Source organism: Gastrolobium bilobum, unplaced genomic scaffold, assembly GCF_033153095.1.
Source record: "Gastrolobium bilobum isolate Gb01-03AN ecotype WA unplaced genomic scaffold, APGP_CSIRO_Gbil_v1 utg21186, whole genome shotgun sequence".
Taxonomy (NCBI): Eukaryota; Viridiplantae; Streptophyta; class Magnoliopsida; order Fabales; family Fabaceae; genus Gastrolobium; species Gastrolobium bilobum.
In genome coordinates this window covers 98410-108126 of record NW_026896795.1, presented here as the reverse complement: position 1 = coordinate 108126, position 9717 = coordinate 98410, and the positions used below count along the sequence as shown (strand labels likewise).

At 32.1% G+C, this 9717-nt stretch overlaps 1 non-coding gene across 1 annotated transcript; it reads right to left on the bottom strand.

The window, feature by feature from the left end:
* Positions 1-8924: 8924 nt before the first annotated feature.
* Positions 8925-9031, bottom strand: LOC133302033 (small nucleolar RNA R71). The gene has a single exon (XR_009750281.1). It is a non-coding gene; the product is annotated as a small nucleolar RNA R71 (small nucleolar RNA).
* Positions 9032-9717: the final 686 nt, after the last annotated feature.

The window sequence follows — 9717 nt, the reverse complement described above, 5'->3', positions numbered from 1 at the left end:
ATAACCCTGAGGCAGCAATGGGATGGGTAAAAGAACTTGAGAAAATATTCCTGGTAATGGACTGTCCTAATACTTATCGTGTAAACTTTGCCACATACTTGTTGATTGGAGAAGCAGAGCATTGGTGGACAAATACCAAAAGATATTTTCAAAGCCAAGGAATAGAGATTACTTGGACAATCTTTAAAGATGCCTTTTTGGAAAAATATTTTCCTCAAAGTGTAAGAAACAGAAAAGAAATAGAATTCCTTGAACTGAAACAAAGAAACATGACTGTTGGAGAATAAGTGGCAAAATTTGAGGAATTATCCAGATATTCTAATTATGTACAGAATCAACCTAATGAGGAATGGTTGACAACTAAATTTGAATATGGACTAAAACATGAACTAAAAAGTATAATAATAGGACATCATATCAGGAATTTTTCATCATTAATAAACTGGTGTAGAGACATTCAAGCAAGCATGAAGGAAGCTGAGGAGGGAAGAGAGAAAGACAGAGTTTCAAGTCGGAGAAAGAACGATGACAACAACAAAGGGAGGTTTTCACGGGCACAAAACTCAAGAAATAACTTTGCTAACAACAGAGGAAGGAAGAATACAAGTCAGATGAATCCTCAGATTTAGGTATGTCCAAAATGCAATAAGAATCATGCTGGAGAATGCCTAGCAGAAAGAGGCGTATGCTTTAAGTGTGGAAAGCTTGGACATATGTTGAGGCAGTGTCCTCAGAATCAAGGTCAGAATTCATCAACCCAATCTGCAACAAGAGGAAGAGTTTTCACTCTTAGTGGTCAGGAAGCGACTCAAGCTTCAAATTTGGTTCAAGGTACTGGTCTAATACAAGATTCTCTTATAACTGTATTGTTTGATTCCGGGGCTACTCATTCTTTCATATCTTTATCTTCTACTCAAAAGTTAAAGTTACCAATATCCATTCTATCTTCTTATCTTGAAATCTTTCTTCCTACTGGAGAGAAAATCACCACATCTCAAGTCTGTAAAAATTGTCTTCTTCAAGTCGAAGGGAAAGAATTTAAAATAGATTTAGTTTGTTTGCCTATGATTGACATTGATGTAGTCCTTGGTATGAATTGGTTGTCTGCAAACTGTGTGGTCATTGATTGTCATAATAAAAAGATAATTTTCACAAAAGAGTTAGAACTTCCCAATCAAATTTTCTTTCTTGTCAACTTTCCAACTTAGAAAGAGTTTGTTAGATGGAGCACAAGGATATGTTCTCTTTAATCTTTCAGAAGCAAAGGCTAAACCTGATGCAGCCAATATCCCTGTTGCCTCTGAATACTCAGAGGTTTTTCCGGATGAAATTCCAGACAAAGAAATTGAATTCTCCATTGACCTGATACTGGAGTAGGTCCAATTTCTATTGCGCCTTATAGAATGTCACCAATAGAGCTTGTTGAACTAAAGAAACAATTAGAGGAACTTCTATCAAAGCAGTTCATCAGGCCAAGTGTGTCACACTAGGGAGCACCAGTGCTGTTTGTAAAGAAGAACGATGGAAGTGTGAGGTTGTGTGTGGATTATAGGCAACTAAATAAAGTCACCATTAAAAATAAATACCCTTTACCTAGGATAGATGACCTTTTAGACCAGTTGAGAGGAGCCACAATATTCTCTAAAATAGATTTGAAGTCAGGATATCACCAGATTAGAATTAAAACTGAAGATATTCCAAAAACAGCCTTTAAGACTAGGTACGGACATTATGAGTATCTAGTAATGCTTTTTGGATTGACAAATGCTCCAGCAGTATTTATGGATTATATGAATAGAATTTTTAGACCTTACCTAGATCAATTTGTAATGGTATTTATAGATGATATTTTAATATATTCTAGAAATAAAGAAGAGCGTAAGGAGCATTTAAGGACAGTATTACAAATTTTAAAAGATAGGAAATTGTATGTCAAACTTTCAAAATGTGAATTCTGGATGAAGAAGTTAAGTTCTTAGGGCATGTTATATCAAAAGAAGGAGTGACAATTAATCCTAGTAAGATTGATGTTGTAATACACTGGGAGAGACCTAAGACTATCACTGAGATCAAGAGTTTCCTAGGATTGGCAGGATACTATAGAAGATTTATTAAGGGATTTTCACAATTAGTGTTACCTTTAACTAGGTTAACTAGAAAGGGAATTCCTTTTGTTTGGACACAAGAATGTGAAGATTATTTTCAAGATTTGAAGGATAAGTTGACATCTGCACCAATTTTAATAATCTCCGATCCATTAGAAAAAAATTAGATTTACAAAGATGCATCTAGGAAGGGATTAAGATGTATCTTAATGCAAAAAGGAAAAGTTGTAGCTTATGCATCAAGACAATTGAGATCTTATGAGGAAAATTATCAAACTCATGATTTAGAATTGGCTGCAGTAGTTTTTGCCCTTAAGATTTGGAGGCATTATTTGTATGGAGTCAAGTTTGAGATTTTTAGTGATCATAAGAGTCTTAAATATTTATTTTACCAAAAAGAATTGAATATGAGGCAAAGGAGGTGGATGGAATTTTTGAAAGACTGTGATTTTGAACTTAAATACCATCTAGGAAAAGCTAATGTGGTAGCTGATGCTTTAAGCAAAAGCTTTCTTCACATGTCACATTTAATTGTCAAAGAAATGGAATTGTTGGAAAAATTTAGAGATATGAAATTATTTGTCACTGTATTACCTCGAAGTTTAGGTATTAGTGAAATAAAAATAGATAATGAGTTGATAGATAAAATTAGGAAAGCTCAGCAGGAAGATTCTGGTTTAGAAAAATCTTTGAAATTGGAAGGATTTACCAATGGGGAAGATGGTTTGGTGAAATTTCAAGGAAGGATTGTTGTACCTAAGAAGGAAGAATTGATGAAAGAAGTTTTGAATGAGGCACATAGCAGTAAGTTCACAGTTCACCCTGGTTCCACCAAAATGTATCAAGATTTGAAAAAGTTATTTTGGTGGCCAGGAATAAAAAAGGATATTGCTGAGTACGTTTCAAAATGTCTAGTTTGTCAAAAAGTGGAAATTGAACATCAAAAGCCTTCAAGATTACTTCAATCATTAGACATACCAGAGTGGAAGTGGGAAAGTGTAGCTACTGATTTAATCATGGGTTTACCAAGAACCCAAGAGGAGTATGATGCAATTTGGATAATTATTGATCGATTAATCAAATCTGCTCTTGTTCTACCAATTAGGGCTCAATATTCTATTGAGAGGTTAGCCCAACTATATATTAAAGAAATTGTTAAACTTCATGGGGTACCTCTAACTCTCTAAGTATTGTATCAAATAGAGACCCTAGATTTACTTCTAGATTTTGGGGATGTTTACGCAAGCCTTTGGAACTAAGTTGAGACTTAGTACAACATATCATCCTCAAACTGATGGTCAAACTGAGAGAACCATTCAAACTTTAGAGGATATGCTGAGAGCTTGCATCCTTGAACATGGAGGTAGTTGGGATATATACCTACCATTAATAGAATTTGCTTATAACAATAGTTATCACTCTAGTATTAGAATGACTCCATATGAGACACTCTATGGAAGAAATTGTAGATCTCCAGTGTGTTGGTATGAGAAAGGAGAAAAACAGTTATTGGGACCGGAATTAGTCCAAGAAATCTCGAGACAAATTCAGATGATAAAGAAAAACCTTGAAAAGAAACAAAGCAGACAGAAAAATTATGCTGATAACAGGTGAAAACCTTTGTCTTTTGAAGAAGGAGAACATGTCTTTCTTAAACTTTCTCCTACCACAAGTGTAGGCAGAACCCTCAAAGTTAGGAAATTGAATTCTAGGTATATTGGTCTGTTTCAAATACTCTGAAAAATAGGGTCAATTGCTTACCAACTTGCTCTTCCACCTCATCTTTTCAATCTCCACAGTGTTTTTCATGTTTCTCAACTTAGAAAGTATGTCCTAGACCTCTCTCACATTCTTGATATAGACTCAGTACAAGTTAAAGAGAATATGACTATTAGTACAAGGCCAACTCAAATCCTTGACAAAAATCTAAAGCAACTGAGAAATAGGGTGATTTCGTTAATTAAAGTACGTTGGGAAGGACTTTCACCACACGAAGCCATATGAGAAAAAGTAGAAGATTTACGAGATAGAGTTATCCAGAATTTTTTTAGAAGGTATGTCTAAATTTTGAGGGCAAAATTTTATTTAGGAGAAGGGAAATGTAATAACTGAATAAAAAATAAAATAATAATAATAATGAAAGTAATAATGTATAAAATCATAATGATGATGATGATGATGATGATGATAATAATAAATAAATAAATTATTATTATTATTATATTTGCTATAAATAAATAAATTATTATTAATAAATAAATTTTATTTAAGTTACATCTGTAACTACATAAAATGATAAGTGCAACATTAAATGTACTATATGATAAGTCTTATGATGAATACTATTAACTTATAAATATTTAAATACATATGATAAATATAATATTTAAATTTTAACATGTAAATATGTGAATACATTATAAATATACATTATACCACTAACTGTAAATAGTAACTAATATGACTTTTAATATGAGACATTGATTAGTTAATAAAATATTTAACTGAATGATAGATAAATTATAATAGATATGTACTGTTTTATTTATTAATTTAATATTATAACAACTGTTAATAAAACTATATGTGTTTAAAATCATAAGGAAAATAAATTGTACCAGTGGAAAATATTAATAATAATCAATAAATATATATTAAATTATTTTCTTAAAATTCTTATAATAATCACAGTAAATTATTTTTATTTAAATATATTACTAAACCACCTAAATCATTATTTCAAAATAATAACAATACTATAATTATTATTTATAAAAATTAAATGAATATTATTTATTATTAAAATGAATAGTATATAAGATAATATTATAATTATATATATATATATATATATATATCGCAAGGAGGGGGCACGTGGAACACCCCCTCCGAGCCACAATCGCAATGCTTTTTAATTAGAGTGATGTAAGTCAAATGATGTAACTATTATGATGTAAAAAAAAGAAAAAAAAAAGAAAGGAATGAATCAGCACCTAATAACATGTATATATATAGATGCAGTGCTAAATCAACACCTAATAACATGTATATATATAGATGCAGTACTTCACTTTCATTTGGATAGGAAGGTAAGAAAAATTTACAGAGAAGAAGAGAAAACGTAAGGTGAAGAAGACGAAGAGATAATAGGGAAAAGGTAATATTGAGAGAGTAAAACCTTATCTCTATTTTCTTCTTTTTAATTATATTTTTTTTATTTATGTTTAGAAAGTTGTAATGTTGTTGTTCTGCCAAAATATTTTATGAATTTCTTCTCTTCTTTAATATTGTTTTCATCTATAGTTTTACCTTAATCTTTCTTTTAATTTTGTTCTACTTATCATGTTAACGTGACTTTTACCAAATTTTGAATTTTTTTATATTTGATACCAAATGAATATTAAGAGAATGTGTAAATTTTAACTTAATGATGCTGTTGTGAAGTGACCCACAAAAGTTTGGGATCAGAAGGTTTGAGGGTAAGGGACGCCTTATGATGGCTTGAGCTCTGCCATATCATAACCTTTCACATGCAGGAGACCCACAAAATTGGGTATTAAATTAGCTTCAATTAAATATTACGCAATTCAATATTAATATTTGTGATATTATTTCAATGTATGAAACATACTTAAGAGATTGATATTTTTCGTTATTACGGTTGAAAATGGTTATAGTTTAAAAATTTCAATATTACTGAGAATTATCTCACATTGTTTATTTTGTGCTAACCTTTCCAGAAAAACATCATGCCTAACTTATCTTTTTCTGAAGAAGGATGAACTGTGAATATTTATTTTTATGACGATCGTTGGGAATTCTACATAATAGTTGGAAACCAATTAGGAGCAGTAGCCATATTCTATGCAGGCAGTGTGGAATCTACACATGTAGGCTACACTAGAATGAGAAGTATGTATTGAATAAACGTTGTAACCTTAGATAGTTAGGAATGTAATATATGTGTGGAACAGATGTAAAATATTTAGAGTGTAAAATATTTGTACTAACTTACATCATGTATAAATAATGAAGGATGTTAGTATTTCCAGTTAATCTTTCTAGATTTATTTTCTCAGATTTTTTATTTATTTACTATTATTATTAAATATATTGGTTGCGAACAATGTGATATTCTCTATATTGGGATAATTAGAGGATGTTACACCTCTCACATAATTTTTCTATTTTACCCATATTTTTTATCTGCTTTTTTATTTTACCCTCTATTGAACTCAGGGAACATGTGGTATAGGACCACTCCTTTCTATCCGCATAAGAAAGTAAAAACATTCATAGAATAAAATTATAAGAAATAAGTTATTCTATTTATTTTTTTTCCTTATATTTGCTTACCATTTTTTAATATCATTATATTAAAATTTCAACTATTCTTATTATTCCTTTTTTTATTAAGATTCTGATTTAATGATGTTGAAAAATAGTAAACAAAGATAGACTGAAAAAAATAAAAATAAAAAAAACTATTTTAAATAATAAAGTTGTTAAAAGAAAAATAATTTTGAGGCTACGTATATACTGAACATTCGGTATAATTTTAATTTAAATATAAATAAATAATATTTTTATATTATAATTATCTTCTTTGAATTTTTTTTTTTTTAGAAAGGAAGTACTTTAGGCATCGAAAATGTGTCCTTTGAAAAGATATCAATATTTGAACACGCGACATGACAGTGGATTGGATAAACTTAATTTTTTTTAGTAAATAAACTTAATTATTATTGATAAACCTTTAGTTTATCTTGTTTTATAGACTAAAATTATATGAATTATCAAGTTAAATGAGTGAAAACTAGGGTTTATTGACATAAAAGCATGAATTTGTGAATTATGGATTAAATAATATATATTTGCTTATTTTGAAGGTATTTGATGATAATTGAAAGCAAATATGAAGATTCAAAAGATGAAGATCGAGAATTGAAGATATGAAGATCTTATTTGAAGAAAAAGAAAGAAAATCAAATTCTTGAAGAGGAGGCTTAAGCCTCCAATCTGGGGCTTAAGCCCCCAAATACTCCAAAATTGTAAAAAGCCACTGCTTAAGGGTGCTTAAGCCCCCAAATTCAGGCTTAAGCGCCCTCATACAAATCTGCACTACTGTCCTAGGAGGCTTAAGCCCCCAAATTCAGGCTTAAGCGCTCTGAAAGACCCAACTTTGGCCCACTTGAAGTATCTACCTAGGGCAAGGATTCTTTGCCCATAAAAACACAATTTGGGGCAGAATTACACACTTTTTCACATTCTTGGTGAGTTCTTCGTACTTGGAGGCAGAGGGAACACGGAGAAATCAACAGTTCATGTTCGTGAGAGGCAGAGACGGATCAGAATCAAGTCTGCACTTGAGTTATTGAAGAATTCCCCTTCAAATATGGGATTTGGGGAAGTCTTCTATTTTCTTTCTTTCTTGATTTCACCATTTCCGGCTAAGTTTTTATAGTAGTTAGGGTTAGATGGAACTCAATTAATCTGTTATGTTTTGAATAATTCTTTATGTTAATTTTTCTTTTTATCATGAATGAAATTGTCTTTTCGTAATGCTTTCTATGAGCTTGAATCTTATAGATTGATCTTAGATAAATATATGGAAATAGGAATGTTGGTGCATGATGCTTATCTGACAATTTCATCTTAAACCTTATGATTCTAGGGATAGACATAGGTTTTTGCGCAATCTTGAGATTCTTGAACTTAATGCTTATTTTCTTGGAGAATAACCGGGGAACTAGGGTTCTTGCAAGATTATAAAGATTTAGGGTAACAAGGAATTGAACCTTAATTAACTTAGAAAGAATCGTTGAATTGATATTAAGGACGATTAACTTAAAGAAAGAACTCAAACATAATAGATAAATTGAGGGAAATCGAAGCCCTAGCTACATTTTTTCCTATCAAGTAATCAAATCTTTAAATTCTTGTTTTTATTTTTGCTCTTAAGTAGTTTTAATATTTTAATTTTTAAATCAATTCTTGATCCAAATCCAATTTTGATTGTCCAACTTAAGTTGATGTAGTGAATTAGTGCTTGAATTATAATCCTCGTGGGGACGATCTTTTACTTAATCATTATATTACTTGTACGACCAGTGCACTTGCCGTGAGTCGCAACAAGTTTTTGGCGCCGTTGTCGGGGATTATTACTTCAACATTAATAGTACCTATAGATTCTTTAGATTGGACCTTATTTTCTGCTATTTAATTTTTTGTAATTTCAATTCAGTTTTTATTTTTTATTTCTATAATCTATTTTTCTGGTTTACGCGAGGTACTGTTGACACCGATTCCTTACAATTCGATCCTGAGATAGAGAAAACAGCAAAAAGAAACAGAAAGATCGCTAGAGAAAGAAGGCAGGAAGAGAAAGAAGCTTCAAGCTCGACAGAACCGAAAGAAGAAGCTATGGCGGATAACGATCAACTCCCACCTATTCAGAGGACGTTGGGAGATTACATGAATCCTACCCGAGTTCCGCAGACGACAAGTATTGTTAGGCCAAACATGGATGCTAACAATTTTGAGCTTAAGCCAGCACTGCTGCAATTGATTCAAAAAGACCAGTTCGCCGGAGGAAGCATAGAAGACCCTTACATTCATCTCGAGAATTTTCTTCTTTATTCTGACACCTTAAAGATGAATGGAGTCTCTCGTGATGATATCTTACTCAGGCTCTTCCCATGCTCACTGAAGGAAGAAGCAAGAGGTTGGTTGCAATCACTGCCTCAAGGAAGCATCACCAACTGGGATGACTTGGCAACCAAATTTTTAGCTCGATTTTTCTCATCTTCAAAGATGGCAAAGCTCAAGGCAGATATCACTTCTTTTGAACAAAAAGAAAGTGAATCTTTATATGAAGCATGGGAAAGGTTTAAAGGACTGCTTAGAAAATGTCCACAGCATGGTTTTGAAGCCTCGGAGAAAGGGAGAATTTTCTTCCAAGGGATGACGCTTAACACAAGAACCTTGGTGAAGGCTGCATCAGGAGGTTCTTTGAAAATGAAAACTCCCGAGGAAGCATTAGAATTGCTGGAATCTCTAGCTTCTCAGGAGTTCGATAATGCTCCAGTATCACAGAGGAGAGCGGGGATCATGAAACTTGATGGTTATGATGCATTATTGGCCCAAAATGAGCAAATATTATAAATGAACAAGAAGCACCAGCAACAGTTAGATGCCCTCACAAAGCAGTTCACAAACTTCCAAGTCTCTTCTGTCAAGACTCTTCCAGTTAGTTGTGGAATTTGTGCAAGTGCTTATGCTACAAAAGAATGTGATTTAATGAAGGCACCTGAAACTGCTGAAGTCAACGGATTCTGGTATAATCAAAAGAACCAGAATAATCCTGAGAGGAACCAATATAGGAATGCCTACAATCAAGGGTGGAAGAATCAGAATCAGCATCCAGGATTCAGTTACAAATCCAACCATCAGCTCAACCCTCCTTTTCTAGTGCAACCACATCCCCCACAACAAAGTAAAACTTCTGAGTGGGAGAAAACTTTTGCACAGCTATCCAAGACCACTTCTGAATACATACAAGGTGCAAATGCTTTCAGAGAGGACACATCTGCTTTCATGCAAGAAACTAGAT